This window comes from Callospermophilus lateralis, chromosome 1 (genome assembly GCF_048772815.1).
Source record: "Callospermophilus lateralis isolate mCalLat2 chromosome 1, mCalLat2.hap1, whole genome shotgun sequence".
NCBI classification, from domain to species: Eukaryota; Metazoa; Chordata; class Mammalia; order Rodentia; family Sciuridae; genus Callospermophilus; species Callospermophilus lateralis.
This window is the reverse complement of record NC_135305.1, coordinates 141728036-141743518: the sequence shown is the minus strand read 5'-3', so window position 1 is coordinate 141743518 and position 15483 is coordinate 141728036. Positions and strand designations below refer to the sequence as shown.

At 39.3% G+C, this 15483-nt stretch overlaps 1 pseudogene; it reads left to right on the top strand.

Annotated features, from left to right (window-relative positions):
- Nucleotides 1–7078: 7078 nt before the first annotated feature.
- Nucleotides 7079–11287, top strand: LOC143399130 (carnosine N-methyltransferase-like; annotated as a pseudogene).
- Nucleotides 11288–15483: the final 4196 nt, after the last annotated feature.

Here is a 15483-nt window from a genome sequence, read left to right as displayed (position 1 = left end):
TTCAGAAAATTAGGATATAAAATCAACACCCATGAAACAGATGCATTTCTATACATAAGCAATGAATCTACAGCAAGAGAAATTAGGAAAACCTCCCCATTCACTCTAGCCTCAACACAAAGTAAAACACAACAAACAAACAAACAATAACAACAACAAAAAAAACTTGGGAATCAATCTAACAAAAGAGGTGAAAGACCTCTACAATGAAAATTAAACAATACCAAAGAAAGTAACTGAAAAAGATCTTAGAAGATGGAAAGATTTCTCATGCTCTTGGATAGGCAGAATTAATATAGCCAAAATGGTCATACTACCAAAACATTTACAAAGATTTAATGCAATTCCTATTAAAATCCCAATGACATTCTTTTTTTATTAAAAGCACCAGGCTAAGGCTAATGCTCTCCCACATGGGGTCTCTCCCCTGGGGCCTCCTGACCCTCTTTCTGGCTTTGGCTTATGCTTTCCCTCAGGGGAGTCATTCTCTGGGGGATCTTCAGGACCTTCTTTTTGCTTGGGGATTTTTTTTTTTATTTCCCAAGTTGCATCAACCTGGGAGGTTCTCAGGATATTTATCCTGGCCCCAGCAACTCAGGAAACTCTGGTCACACCAGCATCTCTGGACACATTGAGGAGCTATTCCCTCCTGGAACCCCACTGAAGCCCACAAGCCAGGTGGATAGGTCACTACAGGAAGCACTTGGGGTGCAACTGCTGCCACTGCTGTGGCTGTTGCTCCTGCTGATCCTGATTTCATTATTACAGGGGCTTGTAGAGGAGTATGGGAATCCCACTGGGATTGGCACTGGATGGGGCACAGACATTTGCACATGGGGTTGCATTGCCTGGGACCAAGGACATGGGTGTCCTGGCACACAAAGCAAAGGTGCTGGGGCTGGCATCTGGGCCTCCAAATGTGGCATGCCTTGTGCTCCAGGTGCCACCACCTCTGCCTGCTCCTCTCCTTCCAGGAGCCATGCCACAGCACCATGCTGTTGGGCTCCCATAACAGGTACAACCTTTGGGTGCAATGCTGACCTACCAATGCTGACCTGTCAGCCTGAAGTAGCCTCCCACAGAGAACTTCACACTCATTCATCACCTGCTGCAAGGCAACCTGAGTGAAGCTCACCTGAGAGGTAGCATCATCATGCTCCTCACACAGCCATTAAAGCTCAGAGGCCAAAGCCTAGCAAGTCGCCTCGCACTCCTCACTCCTCCACCTGATCCTGCAGCTGACAGACCTGACTCCCCTGCTGATCCCCCTGCTGGGCCACCACTTGCACGTTATCCACAAACTTCAGTTTCTCTTTTAGTACTGCAAGTGTTTCATATTGGTTAGTCATTGTGAAACTTAAAGCTCTTTACAAGCATTTCAGTGAATGAATGAATGATACTCATTTCCCAATGTTTACACTGTGATCTTAGTTTTCAGTTGTATAGTAAATTGTTCATTTCCCATGAAGGATGAGGATGGAGCCAGACAGTATCAATTTGGTGACCACGCATCTTTAGGTGTGTAGATATTTGAGCAGGTGAAGTCAGGTATTTAAAGCAGCAGGCGTCCACCAACCTCTGCTGGTCCTGGGGCTAACTTGGAGGTCCTGATAGGTTAATCTAGGGCATAGGAGATGGCCACCAGGGTGCTCAGGCCAGTCCCCTGTTATCTACCTGACTCTGGAGGAGGCTGAGAACCTCTGGGGCTGTTTGCTGTGGTGCCCCTATGGCTGGCCTGCAGCAGGTTTCAGAGAATCTTCTGGCCATATGTCTGGGCCTAGTCTCCTCTGCAGGGTCTGGCAAGGAGTAGACAGAGAGGCCTGGGTGTACAGAGGGGAGGTCTTGAGACAGGACGCCATGGAGTGGAGACCCATGAGGTGCAGAAAGGGGTGAGAGTGGTGGGAGAGGAGAAGGGCTGCAGAGGGTGGAAAGAGCCTGAACATGCTCCAGACAAGGAGCTCCAGCAGGGAGGATCATACTCAGCTCAGGCAGCCATTGACCTGGTTGGGGGAGCCATTGACCCAGTCTGTACCCCACACCAGCAGTCCACTGGGGGATCCTTCACAATTCCCTTTTCATCCAAATGTGGATAAAACCTGCAGGACTAGGATGGCTGACCCAGCCCCTCTCAGCCTTGCTCATGATTATGTGTCTGTTTCACTGTGGAAACCTCACATCCTCCTCCCTGTCTCATGATCACTGTCATCCCATAGTGAGTGTGTTTGGTGCTGAGGACTGAGGCCATCTGTGTCAGCCAGACACTTGTGTTCAGGAGGATGCAGGAGTAAATACTACCTAAGTAAATCTTTACTTCGGGACATTCTTGAAAAACAGTTGTCCAGAGAAACAGTTGGCTGCATTGAGCTCTCAATTTTCACCCATGCAAGTTGTTTTATTATTAAAAACTGATCATCATATCTTTTCCCCTCATATCCTCACCAACAATTATTGTTGCTTATATTCTCCATAATTACCTTTCTGACTGGAGTTAGAAGAAATCTTAGAATGTTTGATTTACATTTCTTTAATTACTAGAGATGTTGGATTTTTTTCATATATTTATAATCAATTGTATTTCTTCTTCTGTGACGTGTCTAGTTCTTTAGCAATTTATTGTTGGGTTATTTGGTTTTGTTTGTTTGTTTTGTTTTGTTTTTGGTTTTGTGTTAAGTTTTTTTAGTTCAATAGGTGCAACCATTATGGAAAGATGTATGGAGATTCCTCAGAAAACTTGAAATGGAGCTACCATTTAACCTAGCTTTCTTACTCCTTGGTTTATACAAAAGGACATAAAATCAGCATACTTCAGTAATGCAGCCTCACCAGTTTATATCAGGTCAATTCACAATAGCAAAACTATGGAATCAACCTAGGTTCCCTTCAACAATTGATCGATAAAAAAGATATAGCATATATATGCAATGCAATATTACTCAGCAGTAGAGAAGAATGAAATTATGGCATTTGCCTGAAAATGGATGGAGCTGAAGAATATCATGCTAAGCAAAATAAGGCAATCTTTTTTGATAATGTTAATTCTTTCTGTCCAAGAGCAAGGTAGATATTTCTGTATTCTAAGGTCTTCTATGATTTCTTTCTTTAGGGTTCTGTAGTTTTCATTGTATAGGTCTTTTACTTTTTTCTTTGATTCCCAATTATTTTACTTTGAAGTTTATGCAAATAGGGTAGTTTTCCTCATTTCAATCTCAGAGGATTTGTCACTGGTATACAGAAGTGCCTTTGACACATGGGTGTTGATTTTATATTCTGCTACTTTGCTGAATTCATTTACTAGTTCTAGAATTTTTCTCGTAGAGCTTTTTGGGTCTTCTAGGTATAGGATCATATCGTCAGCTAATAGTACTAATTTAAGTTCTTCTTTTCATATACATATCCCTTTAATTTCTTCCATCTGTCTAATTGCTCTGCCCAGTGTTTCAAGAACTATGTTGAATAGAAGAACAAAGGCCAAATGTTTTCTCTGATAAGTGGATGCTGATCTCTTAAGGGGGAGTGGGAGGAAAGAATGAAGTAACTTTGGATTGGGCAGAGGAGAGTGGAGGAGATGTGGAGCTGGGAAGGATGGTGGAATAAGACAGACATTATTACCTTGTAAACATTAATGATTTTGTTTCTGGTGAGTCTCTGCACCAGGTATATCCAGAGGAATGAGAAGTTGTGCTCCATTTGTGTACAAAGTGTCAAAATGTATTCTCCTGTTATGCAAAACTAATTGGAACCAATTTTTAAAAATTTAATAGCATTGAAAGACTAGCCATAGATTAGGGCTGAATCCCATGATCATTCACACATTCTGGTTTCTTGATCTCTTTCATGGACCTGTCTTTGCTTTATTTGGTGCCATTTTTCCCTCCTCCTAGGGGAGTACACTATGAAATAATCTGCATCCCTGTCCCAGAATGTATCTCCACAAGGACAAACATGAACTTGCTTTTGTGCTACACAATGTTTAGTTTTGATCTGATTTAGGAGGCATGTGAGCATTTCTTCTTGGGTGTAAGAATATGGAGGTCCTTGCTCTCACCTAAGTCCCATGTGCACACTTCTTCATTGTATGAGCTGTTGGACAACCTTGTCCTCAGACACTGAGAACTGCTTTGGTCAGGTCAGCATGTGTCATGCTGTCCATGCCATCCTACAGGCTCACAATCTTTTGTTTTCTCTGCCAAGGCCAACCTGTCAAAGGAGGTCCTTTTCCTGACCCATTCTGTTCAAATGCAGGGAAGAGAGTGTGAGTGTCTAATGCAGAAACCAGGTTCTCTAGAGACACTTTTCATCCAGAAAACTGTGTACTATTTGCTTCATGGTTATGGATGGAAGTGATATGACTTTCAATTTAAAATCCAAAAAATTATTATTCTTTTCTTTTACTTTTGCTACTGCACTTTGAACCCAGGGCTGTTTCACCCCTGAGCAACAAATTCAGCCCTTCTTTTATATTTTCATTTAGAAATATGGTCTTTATAAGTTGCTTAGGGCCTCCCTAAGTTACTGAGGATGGCTTTAAACTTGGAATCCGTGTGCGTCAGTCTCTTGGGTTACTGGGGTTATAGGCATGCACCACCTCACCTGGCTTTAACAAATCCATTGAGATAACCCAATTTCCAGTCTGTATCTCCGTGCTTATTCCATAGCTTGGATGTAGTGGGAAACCAGCTGAGTGAGTGGAGACCAAGGTCATGCCTGTGGCTCCGTGGGTGGTACACAGAATAACACTGGGCAGGTGTTTCCTGTCCCACATACCCTTCTGTGTCACCATGAGTCACTGCCAGCTGCTCCCAATGCCATGTACTATGGTACAGAAGTAGCCTCATCTGTGACCTGAGTCCTGCTGGTGGTCAGGGTGTCAGGTTTTCCATGTTGAAACCTGAAATCAGACCAAGGATAGTGTATGTCATTTGCTATCATCATAATTGACAAGTAAAGGAGCCTGGAATGGCTTCTGCTGGTACTAATGTCCATACTTATGCCCCAATGTGCCTTTAGAGCAGTGTTACTAGCTGTCTTACTGATGGCCAGGTACTGAGGATGGCTGAGTCAGGTCAGAGGAGGCCAAGGTGACTCCAGAGAGAGAAAAGGAGAGGTGGGATTAACATTGAGAAAGACTTCCAAAGGATTTTCTGCCTGCCTGGTCTAGACTCACTTCAAGGATGCTCTTGGCTTTCTGGTAGCCCCCTCCCTTCAGTGTAAGTCCAGTGTCCCATGGGCTGACTGGAGGGTGGTGTCATTGAGCATGTGAGCAGCAGCTCCTCTCTCCTGGCAGCTATAGCCCCTCAGACTCACCGCAACCAGTAAGCAAGTGTGGGGCTAAAATCCTGAGGATCCTGTCCCCCAAAGGCAGAGCCATGCTGAGCTGAGAGCCAGCTCCAGGTTGATCCCAGAACCCTGGGCTCCATGGGTTGGTCCCTTGAGGAAGAACTTGTGCAGTATCAGAGAAGCCCAAGAAGCAGGGGCGTGCAGACCATGGTGGAGGTTTCCCTGAGTCTGCATCCTGAGGACTTCGCTGGGCTGGCTTCTCAAGTCTTCTCTTGTTCCAATCTAAGAGATTGCTGTCCATCATGCAAATTATCCTTAGCTCCAGGCTGATTCTGGAGGAGATTTTTTATAAGCAGCACTTATCCACAGGGGACAGGGAGAGGAGGGACAGCCCTTCACACTCACCCTCAGCCCCTAGGATGCTTCTTCATGGTGTGGTCTCCTAGCTTCTGTTGACAAACGCTGCCCAGACTTCTTAGATGGACTCTGTGCTCAGGAGGGCCTGGAGGTCATTGGGATTATCAGGAGATTGAAGCACATGCAGGTAGGAGGACACCTGCATGACCCAGGTGCTCTTCGTTCCAGTGCAACAGGCTCTTATAAGAAATATTCATGATAGTTTTTTTGTATAACAGTATTCTGAAACAGAGGTCATATAAATGTGTATTACCATCTGAAGCAAGGTAGATACTTCTGAGTGGTTATCCTGGGGTCTGATCTTCAGAGAAAAGTGGGTGAGATCAGCATCTTTTTGGCTAGGAGAATGGCAACCAGCATGTTTTTTTTCCCCTTGGTTGATATTTTTCTATCTTTTCTCCCTTGCCCCCCCTGCAATTTATCTCTGCTTCTCTCTTCTTCACTATGTAATATAATAGTAAAGTTGCAATCTTTAGTAATTAATTTCTCCACAAATTCCAGATCATTACTCTGATTTTATACTTGGGGTTAGAGAAACTGTGAAAAACAGTTTTAACTAATTTTTGTTTCTTATTAGTATATGGTTTGTTGTGAAGTGCTTGTATAAACAGGGTTTAGTGTTTATACCACTCTCTCATGTGCTACTGATGCTGAGAAGAGAAGAGAACACACATTGAGTGTAGTAAGTATGAACAACTGGATATTCCCCCAACCAGGTTCTCTTAAGAGAAAGCAGCTCATGATATAGTCCCTTGTATAAAAGTAGAAGCAATAATCATCCCAGCACATGAATAGACATATAAGTGAAAAAGTAAAGTATCAAACAATCTCCAAATAGCCGACAACACTGATCAACAACTGATCCCATTGACATCACAGTTAAGGAAATGAAGAAAGAATTTAGAAAGTTTGTAGTTAAAATGTTCAGTGACCTAAAAAATTTAAGGAATGAACTAGAGATAAAATACAGGAAGTGAATGATCATTTCAATAAAAAGAGAGATTCTTAAAAAGAACCAATGGAAATCCTGGAAATTAAAGACTCAATAAATTATTTTTGAAGGCAGAATGTCAGGCTTTGAAGACAAAGTATATAACACTGAACATAGAGTCAAAAATAAAGAAAAGATGTTAAGTAACCCTGACCAGAATATTGAAGAAATCTGGGACAACATTAAGAGAACAAATCTAAGAATCATTGGTGTTTTCAAAATACAAACTAAAGGAGTGCAAAATATTTTCAATGAAATGCTCAGAAAATTTCCCAAACCTTAGGAACAGAAGAAAATTCAGACTTCAGTCACCCGAAGGAGCTAGGGGAGGACTGGGGCCCACGAAACTCATGGTAAAGTGGTGGCAATGTCCAGGATCAGGTGGCAGCAGCAATGGGGCCCTGCTCAGAGCAGAGTGCCCTGGGTGTTAGCCTGCCCTTGGTTCCCTGGAAGAGGACCAGTGACCAGTGTGAGAATGGCAACAGCAGCAGAAGCAGATGCTCAAATTCTTCTCTGTATTTTTTAGCCTAAGACAGAGGAGGCCAGGCCATGTGGCCCAAGTAGCTGGAGGGGGTCAACTGCACAAGATGGGAATTCTCTAAACCAGGATATGGAGGCTATTCACTAAACAGGGTAACAAAATTATCACTGTAGGTCTGGACAATGCAGGGGAAACTAGCATCTATAAAAACTTTTCTATTTTCAATTTCAAAATTATAGGTTCTCCTTAAAATTTTTCAAGAAGAAAATTATAGTACATTAAAAAAGGTACTTAACTCTCACAATATTAATGTAAACCATAGTTTCTTGAAACATTTGAAGACATCATAGAAAATATGCTCTTACTGACAAAAGCATGTTAGTTTTTCAATATTTTTATAATTTCTTTAGCTCTGCTCCATGTCAAGGGAAAGTCTTTTTTGTGTGTGATTAAAGACATGGAGGGCAAATATCTAATCAATTTCCTTCAGATAAATATTTTTTAGTTTATATGATAAATATGGAAGACTAGTGCCAGTTTTCAATCTCCATTTTCTATTGTCTGAGCTTCCATTTCACTTCTTCTCTTTTTGGCTGTGGAGTCAAAATATGGTTACAGGAAAAATTTAGCTTTAAAATGGTCACACTGCATAAGAAGTATAATAGTCACTTGGTCACATTGCATAAGAAGAAGACCACAGAAGCCATAAGTGTGATTTAACAATATTTGACACATTTTAACTCAAAAAGTGTAGAAAAAGGAAACAAGAGTTGGTACTACTCAAGTAAGTGTTTGCCATTTTTTAAAAAATTTAATATTCAAAGTTTAACATTCAAATATCATCTTTTCAGCATGGTATTCAGCATGGTATTCAATTTTTAATTTCTAATTTTTAATTGCTAATTCTCATCTATTTCCTGGGGAAATATCTGGTAGACAAACTGAAAAAAATGAAAAAAAAAAATAAAGCAGACTTTTAAAAATAATAAAAATAGTGGAAAGTAAGGGTTTACATTTATATGAAGGGGGAAAGCATACTTCAATAGTGATATCCACCTTTAATAATTTTATATGAATAGAATTGTACATATATCCTCTACAGTAGGAAGTAAGGTAGAAGAGATAGTGATTAACGATGTACATTTCCTAATGTGGGATATTGGTGGCCAAGAATCTCTTTATTCTTCCTGATACTTATACTAACACTGTCTTCATAATAGAATTAATGAAAGTGTAAAACTACCAAAGATCAATGAGATTTTTGGTCCTTTTGAAAGATAAACAAGACTGATAAACTCTTAGCCAAATTAACTAAAAGAAAGAGAAAGAAGAGTCAAATCAACAAAATCATAGATGAAAAAGGAGATATCACCACAGACAATTCTGAAATTCAGAGGATCATTAGAAACTGTTGTGAAAACTTATATCAATAAATTAGAAAATCTAGAATATATTGCCAAATGCTGAGACACATATGACTGACCCAAAATGAATCATGAGTATCTAGAAAATTTGAACAGACCAAGATCAAGCAATATAATTGAAGCAGCAATTAAAGCCTTCTAACAAAGAAAACCTAGTGGCCAGGTGGATTCTCAGCTGAGTTCTGTGAGACTTTTACAAAAGAACTAATGCCATTTCTCCTCAAAATTTTCCATGAAATAGAAAAGGAAGGAACACTGTCAAATTCATTCTATAAGCCAGTGTCACCCTGAAACCAAAACCAGACAAAGACACATCAGACTGATATTCCTGATGAAAACTGACGTGAAAATCCAAAATAACAAGCTGCCATGCCACATTTAAAATAATTTAGGAAGATAGTACTACATGATCAAGTATATTTTATCTCAGGAATGTAAGTGTGGTTCAACATATGCAAATCAATAAATGCCATTCACCACATGAATTATGTGATTATTAAGTATAAGAATCATGTGATTATCCCAAGTGGTGCAAGAAAACTATACAAAAAAGTCCATCACCCATTTATGTTGAAAACACTGGAGAAACCCTAGTGTTTACACTAGGGATGGAAGGAACTTATTACAATACTGGAAAGGCTATATATGACAAATTCAAGGCCTCCATCATACTTAGGGATAAAAGCTGAAAACATTTCCTCTAAAATCAATAACAAGACAGGGTATCCACTTTCACCACTACTATACACTGTAGTCCTTGAAACTCTCACCAGAACAATCAGGAAAAAGAAGGAAATTAAAGGGATACAAATAGGAAAACAAGTCATCTCTGTTTGCTGTTGATAAGATACTATATTTAGAAGTCCCAAGAAAACTCCACCAGAAAACTTCTAAAGTTGAAAAACAAATTCAACAAAGTAACAGGATAAAAGGTCAACTTACATAAATTAATTGCTTTCCTCTTCTCCAGTAATGCATCTGCAGAGAGAGAAATCAGGAAAAGTATCTCATTCTGTTAAGGTCTGTAAACAAGTCAGATTGGCACCTGTTATTTTGCCAGAGAAATGTTAGAGTCTGTAAACAAGTCTGGATGGCACCTGGCCAAATGCCAGAGGGAGTGGTTTGTGAAGTAACAAAAACAGGCCATTAAGTGTGGAGATTCCTTATTGGTTGACTGCTGTATCTATTTTATGCTAATTAGATAAGCTATATAAAATGTATAAATATCGCTCAGATCCTACAAATCCTACAATAAAGGGCTCCTATTCCTGCTGCATCAACGTAAACAAACTGGGGTTAGTAGCTCAGTAGTGGAGCGCTCACCTAGCATGCATGAGGCACTGGATTTGATCTTCAACACCACATACAAATACCTTAAATGTATTCATTTACAACAAAAACTATTTTTAAAATACTTGGGAATAAATCTTATCCCAGCTAGCCAACCAATTTATACTGCAGACCTGCCAATTTACATATATCTCTGATGCCCAGGTGCAGACAGTGTCAGAGAATAGATAATTTGGTAAGATATTGACATCAAACTCCATAAACTACAAAGATAACACTCAATATTAGCTTGACAATTTGCAAGATTTTTTTGTCTTACATTCATGCAAATTTGTTAATTATCATGAAAATATACATTTAAGCACTTTATTGTTAATCTATATTCTTGAAAGCAACTTCAATCACTCCTTGAAGGCCATACAAGCTCAGTAGCTGAAAACCAGTGGGACCCCAGTGCGTTTGGAACCCTGAGGTTGGTGGGGGCGGGGTGGGCAACCTGTTCAGGGCATGTCTGCGAGGAGCGCCATCTGGAGGAAACCAGCCGACACAGCGCTTTCAGTAGCTAGGAGCAGCAAGGCTGAGATGCCTGGGGCGAAGCAGGCAATCTAGCAACACTGTTGCCTCCCACTGACCCTTTCTAAGCTACACAAGGGCTGCAAGGGAGGCTTGGGCAACCTCCGTGAGAGTAAGAAAAGTACAAGTGCAGTTCTCTGCCTGGCTTTTGGGCTAATCATTAAAGAAATTTTGAGTTTTTCTAAAAGACAGATGGGATCCTACTAAAGAACTTATTCTGGTATCTGTAGCTGGACTAGGAAATCTGGACTGGGAATTAGCCATGGTAGGTGATGCTTGTTAAAGATAGGAATTAATTTTTTTGTTTGTTTTTTTGTTGTCGTTGTTGTTGTTGTTGTTGTTTTAGGCTCTTTTATCCCAACCTTGTTCTGAACAGATGTTCTAAAATTAATAAACATACATTTTATTCCTGGATATATCTGTTTAGCAATAATGGGAGATCAAAAGATCAGATGTCACCCATTTTTTCCCTGATATTGACCCCCATAGTCTTCCTCCTGGTTCTAAATTTTGACAGTAGGAGATTTTCAGGAGATTTATTCATAATGCAGGAGATGGCACAATATTGCCACCTGTTTCTGCATAGGCACAGCTCACAATGTGATTGACTATTTTGATACAATATGAAAAACATTCAAGCCAGGTGAATTTTGATAAATCTTGGTTCTCTGCTGTACTACTTTGAAAATTTGGCAAAGACTTTTCCATAGAATTGAGCTATGAGGATATAAACAATGTTGTTTTGCAAAATAGATTCCAGGTACAGGTGGAAAAAGAATCTGTATTGTTAACCTAGATTGTGAAGGATCTCTCTATGATGAAATACTATTATAGATTTGTCTTATTTGTGGTCCATAAGCCACAATAATGGTTTTAGGTTATATCATCCAGAAAAAAATTAATAAGAACAAATGCTGAGATAAACAACTCAAAATCAACTATCAGTGATGACAAGATATCAAATCAGTGGTGCCTTCTTATTCCTAATAATATGTAGAAATAGTGTCTATTCACTTTAAGATACCTATACTTTTGTTTATAAATAGAGCATGTAATGCATATTTTCATTGCACAGGTAAAAATGGAGGAAATAACCTTCACATATATGTTTACATTGAAGCCCACAATTGTCTTTCAGTTGAAAAAAAATAATCTCCAGTGTCTTCATGAAACTGTCACAAGTCTGCCATGTTAATGACTGATTTTATTGAAGTCCATAATAATCTCCTTTCTATTGTTTTATATGCATATCATATGCTATTTTTAGAAATCTAAGAGTCCGTTACATTCAACATGTGGAATTGTCATTTTGTTTGCTTTCTTCCTGAGCAATCTATATATAAAATATGAATTTATTCATTTTTCTTCCATAATAGTTGACTGTATTTTTTTCTGGTTCACCTGAATTAAGAGAAGAATCAGCTATTTCATTTTTATGAAATGTTAAATTTAATCAGTAAAATATAATTGGGTAATTAAGTCTTTTATGCACATTAAGTGGAACACTTTAAGAAAGCAAACTCATCATGGGACACTTTGAAAGGTATGGGATCTCAACATTCTAAGTAAGGAACAAAAGTAGTGCTACAAGAGTGGAAAATAAACATCTGCCTATTTGAAATGTATGATTTCAAACTAGAAATGAATACAGTTTGTCAATGTGATGTTTACAGTAATGTATTTTCTTGGTTTTGGATTACCAGGATTATGAAAGGAAGCACTTTTTTTTAGTTAATCATATACTAGTAAAAACTCTCATAATGGTATTAATGTGGAAAATCTTGACTATGAAATTAGGGATAAATTATCACCAGTGGTGTGTCCTTAAGCAGAAGGCATTCATGTCATTTCATATTAACACAATTTTGTTCCTTGATAGCTGGAGCTTAAAAATTACATATGCTGCCATAAATTTTCTTTTTTTAATCTCTTGGAGAGCAAAATGAATAAAGTTTTAATCTTTTATTGGAGAAAAGAAAGAACTTTTATTGAATATTTTCACAGACAATTATGATTGCTTTAAATTATCTCTTTGGCAGTTTGAATTAGAGGGACTTATTATGCTGGTAACATAAGTGTCATGGTTTTGATAAGAAAACTTAATTGTGAATCATTAGACCTGAGGGCGGGTTCTGCATAGAGTGAGGGAGCACTTTTATCTTTATTCCTGGTATTCAGGGTAGGGTTCCAAAAAGCTAATTTGACTTGTCAAGTTAGAGAAATCTGAAACCTGAGGTTTTTCAAAACAAACTAAAACTATGATGTTTTTGTGTCCCTCAGTACTTGGCAGGCATATATTTGGTAGGAATTCTCATCACTTATATGAAAAAACATGAAATTAACAGTAAAATGGAAAAAACACAAAATTATATTTAAGAAAAAATTAATGAGCATATATATTTAAAAACATACATTGGACAGCAAAGAATGCTTGCTGTATTTGAATAATTTTAAAAAAATGACTTTTATTTGCTCACTAGTGTTTTCTCAACTTGAATCAAAACAAAAGACATTTTTTTCACAAAGGCAAAAACAGATCAAAACTGACGGATTGTTTTTGTTACCTAATTTTTTTTCACTATCAGGTTTTATCCTTTAATAATGTTACCTACATTTCCAAATTATAGAATATATTTTAATTAACTTCAAAATTAGATATTTTATTTATTTTAATTTTTCACTCATGAGTGTTGATTTTAAATGTTCTATAAATATTTGCATCACTTTTTTGTAGCTTTTCAGTTAAGATATTCTAAACTCAAAAATGTGGTATCAATAAATAATAGAAGAGTCTTTGGAGGATTTTCTTAATTCTGTATTTCTTAAGTTTAGTCATAACTGCTAAACTATGTAAGCCTTAACATTTCTTTCTTAAGTTAGCTCTAACCATAAATGGATAGTTTTCAAAATGATCAGGTGTTGATTTAGGGGAGGCAGGACCATTCTGTCCTGGTATTTTCTAGGCTGGGGCATAGGTGCAAAAGACAACTGACCAAAAGGAAAATCAGGGGCAGACATCTGTTCAGTGATCATGATCCCTGGATTCTATGGGTGGTGATTCTCCAACCCTTGGCCCAAGTGAATAGGTCAGAGGACATAACTTATTAAGGCTGTGTTAACCATGTTTATACTTACTGCATAGGTAAGTTCCTCCTCCCAGAATCTGGATGTCACAGCAGCATCAAGTCTAGTGAGGCAACTAGAGAAATTACACACTCATCACAGAGTGGACAGGACAAAGAAGTTGGCTATAGGTATTTTTGTACACATCCTGGGGATGGCTCTACAACTAGGACCAGGTCCCTGTAACATAAAACCATCTACTTAAGACATGGGGACCCTCTTCTAGCCTATGCACATAATAAAACCATCACTGCCCTTGTGTGCATTTAAGTGTATCTATATGTTTATATGAGTGCATAGTTATATTGTGTGTATCCAGCTGTGCCTCCCATCCTGGCCTCATGCCCTCCCCCCAGCCCCAGATGACCTGTACAAATCCTGCTACATCAAAACCAATACCTGTGTTTAGCATAGCTGGGTAATTTTCTTAGTTTGAAAGAAATGTTCACGTTTATCCTGGAAATAGAGTCTCCTTGGGCCTCAACTATATCTACTATGAAATTGGGAGACTTATATGGATTTCTAATTTTTTTTTCAAATTAAATGATATAATAACAGAAAGCATCTCATTAATTGGAAAAAGGTTCAGCCTGGATCTCAGTGAGTGAGAAGGTTCTTGGAGTCTTCTCCTTCCTGTGGAGAAATGTGGAAAATTGGATCAACAAACAGTTGTTTGTTGGTGTGGTGGGAGAAAACTTCCCCGAGAGAGAAGAGAAGGAAGTCCCCAGTTTGAAGAAAGGACACACTGAGCTGATGGGGAAGTCCTCCTTTATCCACTGCAAATGTGGGTGTGGAATAAAATAGTTGTAGCAGAAGTGATAATGAGGAGGAGAAAGAAGATGGTGACGGTGACAGTGATGGTGATGGTGATGCTGATGGTGATATACACACAGTTGGACTGCTGTGCCAGAGCAACAGCTGTTCTATGACATTGTTACTACTTCTACTGGAGCATAGGAAAGCATCAGTCTTGATTCCTGCATAAAATTTGAAGGCAGTAAATGCACCAAAATGTGTCACAAAAATTTCTGTGGCCCTGGACACTTTAAAGAATAGCTATAGTTTATTAAATAGGCTCCACTTTCTATTAAAACACAAGGCTGAGAGACAGATTTTCATACTAAGACTCAGTTACAGGAAATACACCAGTGTCTCTCCATACACGGGACAAAAGCTGCCTCTCTGTGCTCCGCGGGACAGGATGCAGCTGGCACAGTGAGGCAGCACTCCTGTCCACATTATTCCAGGTGACAGAGGCTTTTGGTGTCATCTAGAGGAAATGACAAGCTCTTGGTCTCCTCCATCAATGGATAGCAGCAGAGGTACTACTCCAGGTCAGAGGATACAGCTGCTCAGGAAAGACAAAGAGGAGGCCAGCATGGAGATTCAGAACAGAAGGTTAAGGGTTAGGCATTGAAATGGAAGTTACCCAGGTATGAGGGCCAAATCTCTGTGTCTCCCCAGGACATTTTAAGAAGCCCAGGACATAGAACAAGACTCACCAAAGAAAGGCACTGGAGGAACCTGGCCTCAGGTATCAGTGAGTAGATTTTGTAGGGCTGAAAATCACTCAGGAGACAAAGCTGAGGTGCAGGTACCTTAGAAGGGATCTCTGGAAGGTAGGTGTATAAATATCCCTTCACCAAAGAGGACCCTTTCACTTAAGCAAGTTCAGGCCCATGATCATACCTGAGGCCCTGAGGCAAGTGAGGTTGTAGAGCACTCTGCAGAGTCTCCTCAAGGAGGCTGTGCATGCTCCATCCAGCGAAGGGGCCCAAGTGTCCCCTCCCTCACCTGTTACTGAACATGATCAAAGAGCCTTAAGGGATGATGTGAGTGGACATGGGAGGAGAGGCCAGGGATGAGTGGGAAGGCATCTCTGCACGTTCTTAGGATGGAAGGGTAAT